General features: G+C 33.8%; 1 long non-coding RNA gene across 1 annotated transcript; it reads left to right on the top strand.

The window, feature by feature from the left end:
- The first annotated feature begins 12,891 nt into the window (after positions 1 to 12,891).
- Positions 12,892 to 16,471, top strand: LOC110801095 (uncharacterized). Its single transcript, XR_002536831.2, has 6 exons — positions 12,892 to 13,312; positions 13,804 to 13,924; positions 14,381 to 14,475; positions 15,550 to 15,681; positions 15,778 to 15,878; positions 16,169 to 16,471. It is a non-coding gene; the product is annotated as an uncharacterized lncRNA (long non-coding RNA).
- Positions 16,472 to 17,406: the final 935 nt, after the last annotated feature.

Below are 17,406 nucleotides of genomic sequence, written 5' to 3'. Positions count from 1 at the left end.
AATAATATTAACATGTATAACAACCACGAATGTGAAATTAACATATACGATAGACAATAATTTCAATTGATATAATTTCATAGTTGTTTACATAAACATCCAAAAACACCAATTTTTTTTGTTTGGCTAAGCAATTTAATAATCAAAACAAAAAAGTCAACCGAGGTCAACTTTTGTCTCAAGACCACCAAATTCCAAAAAAAAATAAAATAAGGCTACATTTCCTAATAAACAGCGTGCAGCAGGTCCAAGAAAAAGCAAACAGAAACATCAGACAGCAGTAGCCAGCTCAAAGCAACAACTCCAAGCAATAATAGCTAGCTCTAAGCAGAAGCTCCAAACAATAGCAGGACCTCACTAATAACATCCCCTCATGCAACAGCAGCACCTCAATCTACAATAATCCTGCCAAAATAGAAACCGAGTAAAACAAATCGCTCAAAAAAAACACCAAATTGTCACCTCGAAACTGAAAACACATAAAACAGAAATTGCATGCTCTGATCCACAAGCCACAACATCATACATCACGTGTTTGGACCTCCTCCATCTGACTGAAATACCCATGAAGCTCCTTCGAACTCAGTAAATGTGTGCAGCTTAGACCAACAATCAAAACACATACACAAAATCCAGCCTGCAAACATGAACTACCAGACCCAGGAAAGTTGAAATTAAAGTTGAAACTGCTTGAGATCCAATATCTAAGACCCCAATGTCCTTCATACAAGAAGACAAAACAATAAATCTCAATTAAGACACTTCGGAACTAAGAAGTTTATGAAATCCATGCTTTACCATTGCCACAAATATTAGCGACTGCTCCAGCAATCATGCAAAGGGCTTGGGGATCCTCTGTATTAGTAGCAGTTACTAGTGACAGGTACATTCAGAACAACAATTTCAGTGGAAAAATATCTCCAGTATTCAATTGGTTCTCTACTAATCTCAAATCATTCAATACAAGGATTCTTCCCAGACTTATTGACTGTTACCTTTAGATTTTGAACTGAAATGAGGCGAGGATGAGTTTGTTTTAGCAGAACCAGCCACTGAAGAGAGAGATGGAGGATGAGCACCAAACTTCTCCTGCTTGAGAAAGAGTTGAGATCACAGATTTGCAGTCACATGAAACAAAATTCATTCTAAAACAGATTTATAGGATCAGTCAAACTAAGGCTAGTGCACTAGAGTAAGTACCTGAATGTTGGAAAACCATTCCTTGAGTGCATAAGTTAAGTTGACGTAGTTTCTTACGTGGAGTAGGCGCAAGTCAGGCAGTGTGTAAAACACTTTAGGTAGAGACCGCAGCTTTGGACAATTGTAGATAAAGATTTCTTCAAGAGATACAAGGTGCTGCACAAAATTCGACCGTTTTAACTTGACACAATCTGCAATCATTAAATACTGAAGAACCTTGGCGGATTGAAGCCAACCAGGCAACTGTTCAATTGGACTCCCGTACTTCAACTACTCAGATCACGTTTACCTTCAAAACCCATTAATAGAACAAAAAATACTCAATTTTACGCAAAACAAATACAAAATACAACAACTAACACAATACAATACAATACAATACAATACAATATGCAAACAAAATAATGCCCATAAGGTGTTCGACGAATATCCCCAAAGAAAACTACAAACCACACAAAAACAACAAGAACAAAATTAATACCTTTTGATAATAGGAGTAGCTTCAAACAGGTACTCCTCTAAATAATGACAGGACGACAACCATTACTAAACTACTTAGGATGGATATGCTAAATTAACCAATTGAACCAAAATGCTAAATCAACCCTTAAAAATCAAATTTCGAAGGGAAAAAAATCAGAATATAAATAGAGAGGAAGAGATTAAGGAGTTATACCAATTAGTTGCTGATTTAAGCTTTCATAAAGAAGACGAATTCAAATTAATAACATCCCGTCTATCCAAATTCAATTGTGCCGCATCTTTGGGTAAAATAAGAAGAGAGGGAGAGAGATGGATCTGAGTATCGGATCTCATTTATTTGTTTAGACCTGAGAATCGCAAAAATTGATGAGCTCATTGAGGGTTTTAGAGTTGGAGACTAAGAGGTAAGTGGAATTTGAAGTCTGAAATTAGAAGCAACCACTCTGTATAGTATATGTAGAATGTGGGAACAACGTTCTATTGAATGACCTCAAAAAATCTAACTCGAATCGGATAGGAAACCCTAGGATAAAGGATTACACAAAAATTTCTACAACTTTAGATGGTAAACCTTGCATAAACTAACAACTGTTACCCTGTCAAGCTTTACAATTGTACATTCGCTACATCAAAATAACAATTAATGAAAGTGAAAACAAAGTACTCGTAATTCGGACTCCAGCATGCAACTTAAGATCAAGTGTATTCATTATATGTCAGCACAGAGGGAAGCCAAAGCTATGATTTTTTCTAAAATTAATATCACTCCATAAATTATTCCAGGCCTTGGCCACCTTCCCAAAAAAACAAATACTCAATGGTAGGTTGACCTTAACTATAACAGTAAACCTCGATTGACTTTAACTGAATCGTTGGTAGAATGAACTTAACTACAACAACAAAGTCGTATATTGATTCAATAACCTAACTGATCCACATAGCATATTGAGATGATGATGATTCAATCTACCGATTAAGAGTCCAAAAATTACCTCTATGGTCAGTGTCAATTGGTTTATGACATATTTCTATGAGCCACGTACAATCTTCCTTGTCTATATACATTTCATAACTTGTAAGCCTAGACCGCAAAATAAATAATACAAGGGAATGTGAAATTCGATTAATAGAACTTGTGAATAATCTTTTTTAAAGGTTTCCAAAATATAATTACATTGTATAAGACATGTGCCTTCTCTGAAAGTAGATAAACGTAGTCATAGCAGGGAATTACTAACCAAATAGTAAGTTTTTAAGAGTTAAATGGGAAGAAAATTGGGAAAATAAAAGAATAATGCAACAAATTTAAAGATTGGAAAAGAATTAGTACTCCTCTCAGAATTAGTAGAATGTAGCTATAAATTGGAAAAGAAGGGATTGCCACAAATTTAAAGATGTAGCAGACCCCTTAGCCCACTCAACAATCCCACCAACCCACTTTAGTACCTTTCCAAGCAGCCAAGAATCTACACTCTGCAGCACCTTACGTCATACCGTGCCAAGTGATCGGCAACGGGTATTGTCCTAAGCAATGAACTGTGTCGAACCCTCAAACGACCCATCTAAAATTAATTACGAAGGAGGTAATTCTCAAATATTGCATTCCTTGACCGGAAAATGATTTTGATTCACCTCTTTATGAGTATAGCATAAAAAGTTATATTGTCACACACAATGTGCCAAAATATTTGATGTTCGGAAATCAGTTTTCCATTAACCCCTATAGTCAAATTGTATCGAAGCATCACATGGTAACCTTCAGTGGTTCCTAATAAAGGGTCCCCAAGTAATAATAATTTGCGTGGCTTACTTTTATTTAGTCTGCAAAGTTTTTGTCAGTTTGTATGAGACCCACGTATCCTGCCCAAATAGAATATAGTTGCACAAGTTCAGGCAACAATTAGCTAATTATTGTTGTGTAGAAATCAGACCTCCAAAAGCTTGAAGTTAGTGAAATAAGAATTATGAAAAAATGGAACTTACCTATTTAGGTATAGGAAATAGAGAAATCAAAGCCCTGATTTTCTGAAGAGTATTAGAGAATTAGCGACATTGATGCGAAGTTGCAAGATTTGATAATAACGACAACATCAGCAAAGCAATTATAGGGCCGGTGAAGCAGTTGTTGCTATACTCCATATTGAAGAATGAAGATGGAGCTTACTGTATAATTAAGCTTAAGTAATGGGATAAGGAGAAATTGGAGTAGTGAAGTAGTGGGACAAGGGGATATTTATCTTGGATCTATTCTCTTATAAAATCAGATGTTTGTTGATCTTTGAAACCACAAGCAATAGAGATACTGGGTTCAAAAGCAAAGCAGAAACAGTTACAACTAGCATCAAATCGAGTTTATCCTAATCATAATTTATTTAGGTACTTGAACAAATCTATCATATAGGAGAAGGAATTTTATAGAAACATGTCAATGTTAAATAAATAGAGACTAGAGATTAAAGAACCAGATTATAAGGAGAATCAGTCATATGAAAGAAAAAAAAAACAGATTAAGGTTACACTAATTAGAAAGCACCGCATATGCAGTAAAAATTTACAAAAGTGTCAGGAAAAGGCCATAATTCTTATATGGATTTGCAAAATTACAAAGCATCGTCAGCAATGGTATTTGATTACTCAATCTTATAAATAGAAACCCTAACAACAGACATTTTTAAATTTTACTCAACAAATCACTAAATTTTCTGAACCAGTAAATCGGAAATAACAATTATTCAAATAGAAAGAACAAGAAAGTGCGAATGATTTACCTTGAAAAATAAGGTGCAAATTGGGATAGATTATTGAATCCATAGCCACTATGGAAAAGAAGTAAAAGGGGAAGGCTGAGACGAGCAATCGGATTGTCGATTCTTATGGTCGCGAGATAGAGAAGACGTTGATGATGGAGGTAAAGTGGTGGGCCTGGTGGCTTTGCGGTGCCACTCATGGTAGCTAGAGACTGTAGGATCGAAGAGAGACCGTAGGGGGGGCTGAGTGTGTGAAATATGATTTGGGGTTTTGGTAGAGTGTTTTGGGGTTTCCGCATTCTCGGCCATAAGATGGGTATTTGTTTTGATTTTAAAGACATCCCTTTTATTTAGCAAAGTAAAATTCTCAAAAGTATTAGAAACCTTATATAAATAAAGTAAAATAATTTCTTTAAAAAGTTAGTGTTTATTAGTTAACGCAAACAGAAAAATATGCTGATATTCAAAACTGTAATTTATCATCAAACTATATTTTTTTATTGAAAATATTAAATTAACTAGATAAAGATAAAATATTTGTAGATATAAATTAAATAAATATATCATGTAAAAATACATGAGTTTGATCGAATTTGAAACTTTAAGGTGTTTAATGATTTCAAAGTGCAACTTAAGTGAATACTTTAATTTGTATAATTTAACACTAGGTTATATAATGAAAGCTTATTTTAAAAGTTTTACCGATCAGAAAATTAAACCTAAAATCGATATTTTTTTTCTCCTTTTTGGTCTGGCGGTTTCTGAAATTTCAGAAAAGCGAAACCCAAGCTCTATTTCCTTTTGTCGGCAAGTATTAATTTTTTATCAATATGGAAGTTTTGGGATTAGCCCTTATTTTTATTGCAAATATTTAAATTCCTTCTAAAGAAATAAGGTAACAATTTTTAGTGTTACCATAAAATGTTACCTATTTTAAAAGTGTTACCATAAAGTGTTACCTATTTTAAAAGTGTTACCATAAACTGTTACATATTTTAAAAGTGTTACCATAAAATGTTACCTATGTTAAAAGTGTTACCTTGAGTGTTACATTTTTAAAAAAATGTTACCTAAGTGTTACTTAAAAATCTAGTAATTTTTTATTTCAAAAAGTGTTACCAATGCGTGTTACATAAGCTCAATTATGTACTAGTGGCTTGTGTTATCTTTATTTTAAGAATGTGATTTATGTTTAACAATATGAATTTCGATTTAAGTTTTAGTTACACTATTGTGATTTGGAAAGCCCAAATAAGATGTGAATATGAACATTTTTAGAATTTCAATGATTTTAATATTTGTACTTTTAATTTATATATCTCAATTGATTTAAACATGAGGATTGTGAAAGCTCGATTTTTGAGACTTGAAATTCTGATTGAGAGACATTTTGATAGATTTGAACATGAGACTTGTGCCAATTCGATTGTGAGACTTGTGAAGATTTGGTAGCGAGATTTATTAAGGTTTGGTTACATATTTGGGGGATGTGACCCATGTGAGATTTATAAAGATACATATATTTGTTAAGAATGATATGGGTTGTAATGAAATCGGAATTTCATACTCTAAGTCGGCTTATGTTAGCTTCATTATATTTAGTGCATTTCGAAAAATACAGTTGAATATCTGTTTGGGTAATCAAGCTATAGGCATGACAAATTTTGAAATAAGGTACGGAGTACATGCATGATTAGAGAACTATGAGTGTGACTCATAAATATTAACCTATGTTGGGATTAATAAGGTTTAGCAGGGACTATCGTTTGAATCATAAGCGATAGATATATTCCTCTGTATTCTTTTGTTTTTCTTGAACTATTATTTGAGCGATGTAACTTTATAATAAGATTTATAAATTATCTTTATGAGATAATTACTTTCTTTATGTTATAGTTAACGCTATCACTAAATGGTAGTTTTACCAGCATACTAGTTATCGTATAATTTTAACTCGGATATGACGATAAGGATTGCTTACAACGTAAAGGGCTTTTTGAAATAAGTTTTATGAATCGGGTAACCATAAAAAAAAACTAATTCATCTTCTAAAAATCCAGTTTTGAGCTACTCAATATATAATGTATTTTGATTTTCCGAATTAAGATTTATGGCCTATATTACCAAGTTATCCTTTCTCGAGTTGTGAAGATCAACGTTTATTAAATTTCATTTGAGATCTTTATACGGTTTCTGTAAAGAGTATGTTTGAATTTAAAGACCAAGATTATTCTTTGACTAAGATGAAATAATATAAATGATACACTACTACAAAAAATGGCAAAGAGACCCTTCCAAAATGGCTTAAGAGATCTCCTTTCAAGGGGTCTCTATCTCACAGGTCTCTTTGATAAAGAGACCCCCTCATCGAGAGGGGGGTCTGTTTGTTAAAATCTAGAGACCCCCCACGTAAGAAAGAGGGTCTCTTTTGTAAAAGCGGGTGAAAATAATTCAAAAGGGAAAGAGACCCCTTATTAGAGATGGGAGATCTGTTTTTTAAATTGTTCAGACCCCATAAGTAGGATAGGAGGTCTCTTTGAATATTTTTATTTTTGTTTATTAAAGCAGTTAAGACCTCATATATAGATAAGGGGTCTCTTTGTTATTTTTATTATTTTTTTTTTCAAACTAAGACCTAATATCTTAGATATGGGGTCTCTTTGAATTTTTTATTATTATAACTAGAGAGCCTTTATTACACCTGACGGGTCTATTTGCAACCCTTTTTTTTTTAAAAAAAAACGATAATAGCAGAATAATACCGCTGGTCGATCAGCGATATATTCAGAACTAATTAATATACCTATTCAACTTTCGTTTACACCTCTAAAATACCGGCCAACAGGCACCGCATTAATATACACATTACACTTGCGTTTTCACCTCTATAAATACCGGTCAGTCGGCATCAAAGCACAAAACCACACCTGCTATAATAAATAATTTGTAATAATTCGAGAACAACTCCATAATCCATCCCAAAAAAAATATTTCCAACAAGTGATCCTCAAAACGCAAGCTTTACATAAACTGTGATTTGCATAAGCGTCAAACTTTACATCGAATTTCCAAAAACGTAAAACAAAAATCAATTCCAAAATATAATCATTCACACCAATTTACCAACAATTGGAACCGAAACTCATGGAGTTATTTCCATACCATCAATTTTGTTTTCTTGATCCGCTTTTTGCTTGAGCAAATACTCGACCCACATGTCTCTAACCTCATCCACATTTTCCGATGAATAAGTTTCTTCAGAAAACTGTAATAAGTAGCATAATTATTAATTAGTAGTTAAACAAAGCATAATTTAAAAAAATCGGCATTACAGCGCAATAAGTTTGAAGACACTGTATGAACAAAATAAGGGCAACCAACAATATATTAAGGGCAATTAATTGGTTTGAAGACACTGTATGCAGACTATTGTCATGCTTAAGGTTGAATTATGTAAACCATGACAATATGTATCTTACCAGATGAAAATATCCTAAAGATACAATGGAAACCATGATGCAGACTATGCTTAAGGTTGAAGCATAGTTTACAATTATGTAAACCATTATCTCCTAAAAATACAAGTAAAATACATGATTAAAGAGCTGAGACACATCATTTACAGCAATGCAAGAACCATAAATTGCAGGGGGGGACTTTGTTTCTGCACTAAGTGTGAACCTTGGCCACTGTAATGCTATTAAGGCAGAGTGGATGGCTCTAATCTGAGGTTTGGAATTAGCAAGCAGGTTGGGTATCACTAAGCTACTAGTCCAAGTTGATAACTTGTCCTGCGTTCAAACGCTGCAATCAAATATGGATGACAGAGGGGAGTTCACGCATCTGATTAACAGGTGCTTTGCTTTGATCAATGATACACACTGGACTATCAAAATCACTCATGTTTACAGGGAAGGAAACCGCGCGGCGGATTGGCTAGCTAATCAAGGAGTCGCTCAATCAACTAATATCTCATTCCTAGACTACACTCCTTCTGAATTACTGAGTATTAAAGCACCAAGAAAACTCCAAAAAAAAAAACAGCAGGAGATAATACAAAACCAACACTCTAGAAGACATCATTTAGTAATCACCACCAGGAGTAGTGACTTAGTATTTAGAACCCATGGACACCACAATATATCATCAACAATACGCCTAAACCCAACAATGCAACGAAGCAAACAGGGATGTTACAGAAAAAATCTGACAGTTTGTTACCAGTACATCCAACAACACCAACCAACTGAAATTCGGCAAGCAAGTAATCTGGGAATAAAAGCAAGAAGTGCCCCGAACATCAGCGGTCAACAATGGATTAAAGATTGGTTATTATACATTTGTGGTGAATAGAGTTTGTGGTGGATGGGAACAACAACAGCAGGGGAATAGAGTTTGTGGTGGTTCTATGGGCACTATGGATACATAGAAATAATATCAGCCCTACGAGAAGCCCCAAACTGCAAGTTTTAGTTACTAAGTGTTCTAGAGATAGGGTACATAGAGCTCATAATCTAGCTATTAGTGCTAGGGTCAATGTGTAGTTAGTTTTTGTTGGTTATATGTTTGAATCTACTGTCAAAAAAAAAAAAAAAAAAAACCATCTGAAATTCTAACAGGACTGCAATCCCACTGATCCACAACAAAAAAAACACCACCAGAGGCCTATTGCATGCAGCAGCAAACCCACATAACATCACTTCATACCCCATTCGCAACTCATAGAACAAACTGGATGTCAATTTTTCTGTTTTCAGAGCCTGGTTTTGAGGTTCATAATTGGACTGTTGGTGGTCAAAACAATTGATGCTTGTTACAAATTATCGAGGATCAGTGGATAAAAGTTAACTTTCCAAAGAACAAATTTATTTCACAGGAAGTCATATTGAACGAGCAACATGGATATCTTGTTCATTCACCAGACACTAATTCACATAGAATGGTATACAACAAATAACATAATCTTTCTACTCCCACAATATCGTATCAGGATTCAAGACTCGGGAGATAATATTGCAGAAATCTGACAGTTATAATACCAAGCACTCTCTTTTCACAAGCTTTCAATACCCCGAGTAGCTTGCACTATTAAAAGTTCTATACTTCAGTTACTGTATCCAAGTAAGAATGACAGATAAGGAGTAGAATTACAACAACAATGTAAGATTTAAGATGTACTTGTTTGCAATTCTGTAATAAAAGACAAACCTTTATGAACATGGACGGTGAATTTATTAGAAACAGAAAAGTTTTGGATTCAAAATTATGCAGCAACTATTAAAAGAAAATCAGCTAAAACTCAGGAATTAGGGCAACACATGAACAATACCCAAAGATCTTGCAGATTAATTAATCCTCCAACTCTATTTATTCCTAGTCCACCACCTGTTCTTTGAGGCCGCTAGTTATGAAAAGTTCTTCCACGCTCCACCATCCATCAGAACCCTCCTTAGTTCCCTCAAATTTACTTCCATCAACTTGTTTAAACGCATCAAAAGTTACAAAAGATATGTCACATAAGTCATATAAGTCACATAAGAAAAGTTAAAGGAACTTTATTCCACATAATAACCAGCTAGTAACAAACCTTTCATGTCCCTTGTATGCAAAATTATATTAAATCATAGCCTCTTGGTTTGTTTCTCTCCTGTCATAGACCATTTTATCTGAAAGACACAATGGAGAAAGAACTATAAGGACAAATTAACAGACAAAAGAAGCATGCTAGAAGAATTTAAGAACATTTGCTTATCATCTACAACAGTGAATTCCTTAACGGCAGGACAGCAAGGTGCTATGCCGCACACCTTTAATCAATAAAGCTACACATGTGAGAGGACCGCCATTACAAAAGTTGTAGAAATGCTGCCGTAAGTGCCAATTTACCAGCCCTTGAACCAACTAAGGAAAATTTATAGATAAAACTGACCCACTTACCAGGGAACCTTTCAATATAGTGTACAAAATTAGAAATCCCGGGATCATTACTTGACAACTGGGAAGTTTTGAGTAATCGAGAGTCCTTTGGATGAACAAATGAGCTTAGTAAAGAATTGCATGTGGTGATATATTTTTTAAAACAAAGGGAGAAATTCTACTCCCGATTTTTCTTTTACAGAGTGCAGCTAAAGTGTGGAATTGCATATAAACTGATTATTGTAAGGAATTCAGTTACACGCGTACATATTATCCATAATCACCAATATGAAAATCATACGACAAGACGATTGGTAGTTTTAGAACATGTGAAGATAATGCAGTACTAGGAAGAAGAATGCAGTAGGATCATAACCAGTTCTAAGAAGAAGAAAGTTGTGGCATACTAATATTGCAAAGATCACAGGTACACATCTCTATATTCTGTATCAATTCAGAAATATGAATATAAACAATTAATGCAAAAATTGATATCAGAAGTTAAGGAAAATGAAAGAACTCCGGTTTAAAACATACTCTATAGTCTATACTCTCTGTATTATTTCAGAAAATCGGAATATAAACAAGTAATGCAAAAATTGATATCAAAAGCTAAGGAAAATGAAAGTAATACACAATGCATATAGACTTTTCGTAGTTCATTTTGAGTTGTACAAGGGGGGAGAATACAGAAAGTAATACACAATGCATATAGACTTAGCTGAAGATTATGGAAAAGTAACAAATGAAGTTAAATAAAAAATATGACAAAGTATCTCAGAATATATACCTCGTCTAAAGCCTTTTCCTTCAGCACTTGAGTTGCTCGTAAGGCCTCAATCTCATTCGTGCACCACCTATCTCATTATCTTTCTCTGAAGCCATGTTTAAAACCCAAAATAAATTGTTGGAAATCAGACATAGCTAACCAAATCCATTGTCTTAAAGGAAGGATAGAATAAGTTCTTAATTATATAATTTGTCGAGAGCTAAATTTTTAACTATGCTAAAATTGTGGAACTCTAAGCTACTACACTCAGTTTAAGGACATATAATGAGGCATATAACCAAACATCTTTGGCTTAATTCATATTATTCAAATTCGACTAAAGCCACAATTTCACACAGTCAATTAGAAATTTGCAGAACCTCAGAAAAGAAAAAACCTAACTTTGTAGTTGAAATTGAATTTGAAAAATTCAGAAAAAAACCTAACTTTGTAACAACAATTACAAATTAAAATCGCAAATCGAAAATCCCACATGAAAATAACAATTACTAATTTCGCAGAACACACAAACTTAGCCGCAATTCTTCATTTTCCGATTTATTACCTAGATTGCCTTTACACCCACGAAACTTTTAACCAATCTGAAATCCTAATTCCCCTCAAATCCTCCCGAAGAACGATCCCTAAAAACCCTAATCTCACAAAACATAACCGTGCAAGTAAAAAACCTTAAATTCCGTGAAATCCAGAACAAATAAGAAAAAAAGGCAACACAATTGCAATTAAATCAACATGAACTTAATTCAAATGAAATCAACAAAACATCACAAAATCGGATATTGAAACTAAAAAATTACAGACCTGGAAAAGGTTCTTCCATTTTGGATCTGCGAGAGTGTAGCTTGCTGAACTCTGGATGCTCGCTTCCAGGTTCTTTCAAGTAATGAGGCGCCATTATCGCAGATTATTTTCTCAATCGGGTTTCCAGATCTAGAGGGGAAGTGCAGAGGAAGAGATGGAAGGAAAAGCTCTGGGTTTCACTTTTTTTCTAATGGAACAAGTTTGTTGGAAGATGTGAAAGAAGGAAACGAAAGAGACCCGGTATCAAATAAGGGCTCTCCTGCTTTTCTCGTAAATTGGCTTTGTGGGCCCAGGGTACACAGGAGACCCGTTATCTAAACTAACGGGTCTCACATTTTCCCTTTTGATTTTCTGTACGAAAATGTGGGCCCTTTGATAAATTAGAGACCCGTTATTTAAAATAAGGGGTCTCTCGTTTTTTCCATCTTATTTTTCGCAGATAATTGTGGGTAATTTCTGTAATTAGAGACCCGTTATCTTTAATATTGGGTTTCTTATATTAAAGAGACCCGTTATCTCAACCAATTGATCTTTTCTTAAGGGTCTCTTTGCCCATTTTTGTAGTAGTGATATATATTTTAATTGATACGATTAGATTGTGTATTTACACATTTATACTATATTCTTCATGAGAATTATTTTTAAGATCAAAATTACAGTGTTGGGCATGTAACCACGTACCATCAAGAGAAAATCAAGTTGAGTAGTCTTAATTGAGCTATTAAGCTAAGTTGGGTATAACTTATATGCATCTGGAGTTACTTATAAGGGAGATTTTGGGTTATTATACTTGGAGTTATGAAGGTTTCCTAGTATAATAAGAGTTTGAGTTTATTATCTCTATTATATAAGCCAAGAGGGGAGGGGTATTACAGTAAACACACTTTTCGTGTCCACCACGAAAAAGACGAAAATACCCCTCTACCTTTTACTGTCAAACCACTTCGCGTACATCAGTTCATTCTTCCGCCGCTTTCGATCTCCTTCGTTCTCCTTCGATCTCCGATCTCCTTCCCTCGACCCTATCACTCTCTCATTTATTTCTCTCTCCTCTTTCGATCCTAAACCCAAAACCTTCGAATATCTCTCTCCAAAATCACCAAAGAAAAGAATTCGATAGAGGAGAGAGATACGACGTTCCTCTCACGGAGCTTTCTGGGTTCCCTCTAACCCGATGATACTGTTGTTGGCGGCGAAAACTCCTCCGGCAATCCGTCGGCATTTATGGTTCTCGCCGGTGGTGGCGGAGAAGGTGGTAGCGGCATTCCCAACCAAATTTCAAAATCGTCGATTTAATTTTAACTAGATGAAGCTAAAGATCAACAAAGCTTGCGATCTCGATCAATTTCATATATGTTCTTCCTCCTCACACCAGGTTTTTAACCTAAATTTCTCTCTTAATTATTTGCTTAATTTTTCTGAAAATTTATGTTTTCGATATGTTGAAGCTTAATTTCGTCTTTAATTTCTCTCTTAATTATTTGCTTAATTTCTGCAAATTTGCTTAATTGCTCATATTATTGTTGAAGTTCTGGAAAGTTTTGAAATGATTTTATTATTCATTTCAATTTTATGGTGAATTAATTTGTAATTCATGCACCAACAAAGGTGAATAATAGTATTAAGAGTTTGAGTATTTATAGGTCGATCCTCCTGTGATTAATTGCAAACACATCTCCGAGTTTAAGGCCTTGAGATTCTAATTCCTTGATTGCAATTTTTACTTGTAAAACAGATCGAGAATGATAACGAAATACTTGATTGGTTTTGGTGAATTTTTAATTTCATTTTGGATTGAATTTAATTATCAAGAGGGAAATTCAATCTCTATTTATTTAAAAAATGGGTGTTGAATTGAATTTGCAGAATAACAATCAGTTGGTGTTTGGGGATGTCTATGGAGCTGTTTTGCATCCTAAACAGGCGGAGCTTGAAAAAGCCCAGATTGTGGACCTTAAATTCCAAGTTCCTGATGTTGGCGTTTCAGGTATAATTCGTATGTTCAAGTGGTTTGGTTTGGTTAGCTTTCAAATGTGTGTTATATATAAATATATTTTATTGGACTTCTAGAGTAAGGTTTTAGCTTCTATGTGATTTTCTATGGAGAGTTGCGTTTTCGATTAATTTGTGTGAATTTGTTGTTTCTTTTGCGGTTAAATTTCAGGTATAATTTGTATGTTCAAGTGGTTTGGTGTGGTTAGCTGTCAAATGTGTGTTATATATAAATATATTTTATTGGACTTCCAGACTAAGATTTTAGCTTCTATCTGGTTAACTATGGAGAGTTGCATTTTCGATTAATTTGTGTGAATTTGTTATTTCTTTTGCGGTTAAATTGATGGCGGTTTTGTTTCGATTGATTAGCATTAGATAGCGAGTTCATTGTGTAATTGGTTGAATTGATGTGTGTACTCTACTGAAATGCTGCTCTAATGTGGCTCAGGATTTTATTGGAACCAGAGAAGTAGGGGAGTTTCTTAGTGGTGCTTTGGCTGAGGCTATATCGAAGGCGGTTTTGGCACCTCTTGAAACCATCAGGTCTGCTTTCCTTCTGAATCATCTTCATTGTTTTTATCATCTTGGCTACTATTCGTATATTGCATCTACACAACCTTGAATATAAGACAACTCAAAGACCTGTTAGTATATCAATTCACACTGTAAAAAGCAAATTTGTTATTATACAATAGATTATATCAATTCATACTATTTATTTTTTTTATCAATTCATATTGTATATGCGAATTAGTTCAATAGAGTATTTGATTAAGCCAACATACTAACAGCCCAAATGCGTACTATTTATTTTTTTATCAATTCATATATTCGAGTAAACAGCCAGTAAAAAGCATATTCAATAGAGTATTCTAGAATTAATATACAACTATAATATTCAATTGACCTGTTGATTGGCTACTATTTGTATATTGCATCTAAGATTCATGTACATAGCTAATTCATTAATTTATTGCATTTTGATTAATTTCTACGACCCTTTGATGAATTTGTGCATACCCATTCAAAAAGCGATGTTAACTGGGGAACTTATGATGTTTGTGGGTTTTATTGATTTTCTTTGTTGTTTTGTTTTAATGTTTTGGCTTATATGTGTGATTAAGGACTTGTTTCTTGACCCAATGTTGATAAATGGTTTACTTGGGTTGATATAATGTCTGGATATTGATTTTACCTATTTCGAGGAGGGTATCCTATGTTCTATCTTCAATTCTTACTCTTATAAAGAATAATACTCCGTACTTGGTATTAGGTTTAGATAAATAAATATGTTTATAGTTTTTGTATTAAATTTTTTTATACTCGATCAGTATAGATTAGGGTTCATCTTCAATTTCCCTCTCTTTTTTCTGGTTAATTAAATTAAACTTTATTGGGTGGAATTTAAATTGGAGGGAGTTGGAATGATGATCATATCTCAGTGACATAATTGTTCTTGCAATATTCTCACTTTATCAGTTGTATTTGTTTGATCATTCTGGCAATTAGCATATCGTCAAACTTGATTATTTGTTGCTCAACTAAGTCATAGCTATCATTCTCCTAAGGTTACCAAGGTCTTTTCTTTGTTCTCTCTAATACATGTGCTATCTGCAGTGAGAACGGGATTAGAAGGTCCTGGACTGACTGCTGCTCAAAAGATGTGGTACTGCATTGCTATAGTAGGGGGTCAGTATATTTGGACGCGGTTGCAGTCGTGTTCTGCTTTTCGTAGATGGGGAGACTCTGGTATTCGTTCTTTTCTGCCACATATCAATTTGTTAGTTGTATGATTTACGGATAAATGATTATTTTTCTTTCTTTTGAATCATTCTTTCTTTCTAGAGGACATTGGGACAACGGGCATGGCTTTTGTTGCAGCATGTAGAAGGATTCTATAAGGCTGCATCATTTAGCAACCTGCTTTTATTTCTCTTAACTGAAAAGTAAGTTTTGAGCGTCTATGTCTACCGTGTATCTAGATAGCTCTCAGATATGTGCTTTAAAATGAAACAAACAATTGTTTGACCACTCATCTGCAAAAAGTTTGAGATGGTTAAATTCTGTGATTTACCATAAAAATAGTAGACGGGAAAGATATAAAGATGGAAGAGAAATTCTACGTTGCTATGTTTACTATAGAAAGTGTAATATGTTGGCTGGATTTTTGGATGAGGCACACTATTAGTTTTGGTATTGTATTAATGCTAGTGTTGTTTTCTATTTCATGATCCAGATATAGGAGTTTGATCGAGAGAGCTCTCAGAGCCCAGCTTGAGGTGTGTTCTTGAAGGAATTCTTGCTGATAAAGTTGATGAGGATGCTTCCTTTTCTTACTTCTTTTTTTTTTCCCGGATTTGGTTATGTTTTCGCGACTCCGATTTTACAAACTAGGGATTTTAATTGCTGGAGTATTATGTTTTTTCGTTTTTGCAATTTTCATTACCAATTGAAAGCGTATTTATAACGAGGTTTTGCTTTTGATTACGTTTTAGAAATATGATTTGAATTCCGAATAAGTTCTGCCTACAAGTCTCAATTTAACTCTTATTTTGATTTCGCAACCTATTTGACTACATATTCAGAGCTTTGTACGCTGGTGAATTTGATTAGTGTTTTGTATTTGTTTTTGAAGATTTGTCTAAGGATGAAGCTAAATATCCCTTTTTTCTTTAAAGATATTTTTTATAAGGGTTCATATTTCCTCCTTTTCTCCACCGAGAAAATTTGTATTGTTGGGTTTATTATCATAATTTTTGATAATATAATTTTAATTGTTTATTATTATCACTTTTGAAAGAATTTGCAAGGACTGCACAACTAGAGAGCCACATCAACGTCCTGATACAACTGTTTTTGAGATGGTTGTTTTTGAGATGGTTAGAGGTTGTTTTAGTTGGAAGATCGCGTGAGAAATGTCTCTATTTTACTTTTGGGTTATAGAAATTCGTTATAATTTTTAGTTTTTATATAATCTCACACGCATCGCGTGCATATAAGACTAGTACTATAATGACTAAAGGCTTCAGTAATTTAAAAGGGTGATATTTGTGCTATAAACTAAATACGTGCGTTTTGGGACCGATAATATATCAATGGATTAATATTGAGGTTATTACTCTGGAATTTATGAGTTTAATTCCTGACAAGCTTAAGAATTTCGGCTATACCGTGGATTTTAACTTTATGCGAGTGCTTTCAAGCGAACTGAATTATATATAGGTGATGAGGTATCATGTTATCAAGAGTTACGTATACAAAGTTTGTGAAAAGCTTTGGATAAGCTATTATGATTTTAAAGCAAATATTTTTGATGGATTTGCCAATTTGAATAAGTATCATTGTGATAACATTTTCAACTGTGTTAAATTGTGTTTAATTCATATGTGATTTGGTTTGTGATACAATCCTTTGAAGAAGCATGTATATTTCTTAAATTTATAAAATGAGTTTTCACATGTGTTTTAGTGGGGA

This window comes from Spinacia oleracea, chromosome 4, assembly GCF_020520425.1.
Source record: "Spinacia oleracea cultivar Varoflay chromosome 4, BTI_SOV_V1, whole genome shotgun sequence".
NCBI lineage: Eukaryota > Viridiplantae > Streptophyta > Magnoliopsida > Caryophyllales > Amaranthaceae > Spinacia > Spinacia oleracea.
Note: the sequence above shows the minus strand (reverse complement) of the source record. Positions and strands in the feature narration are given on the sequence as shown.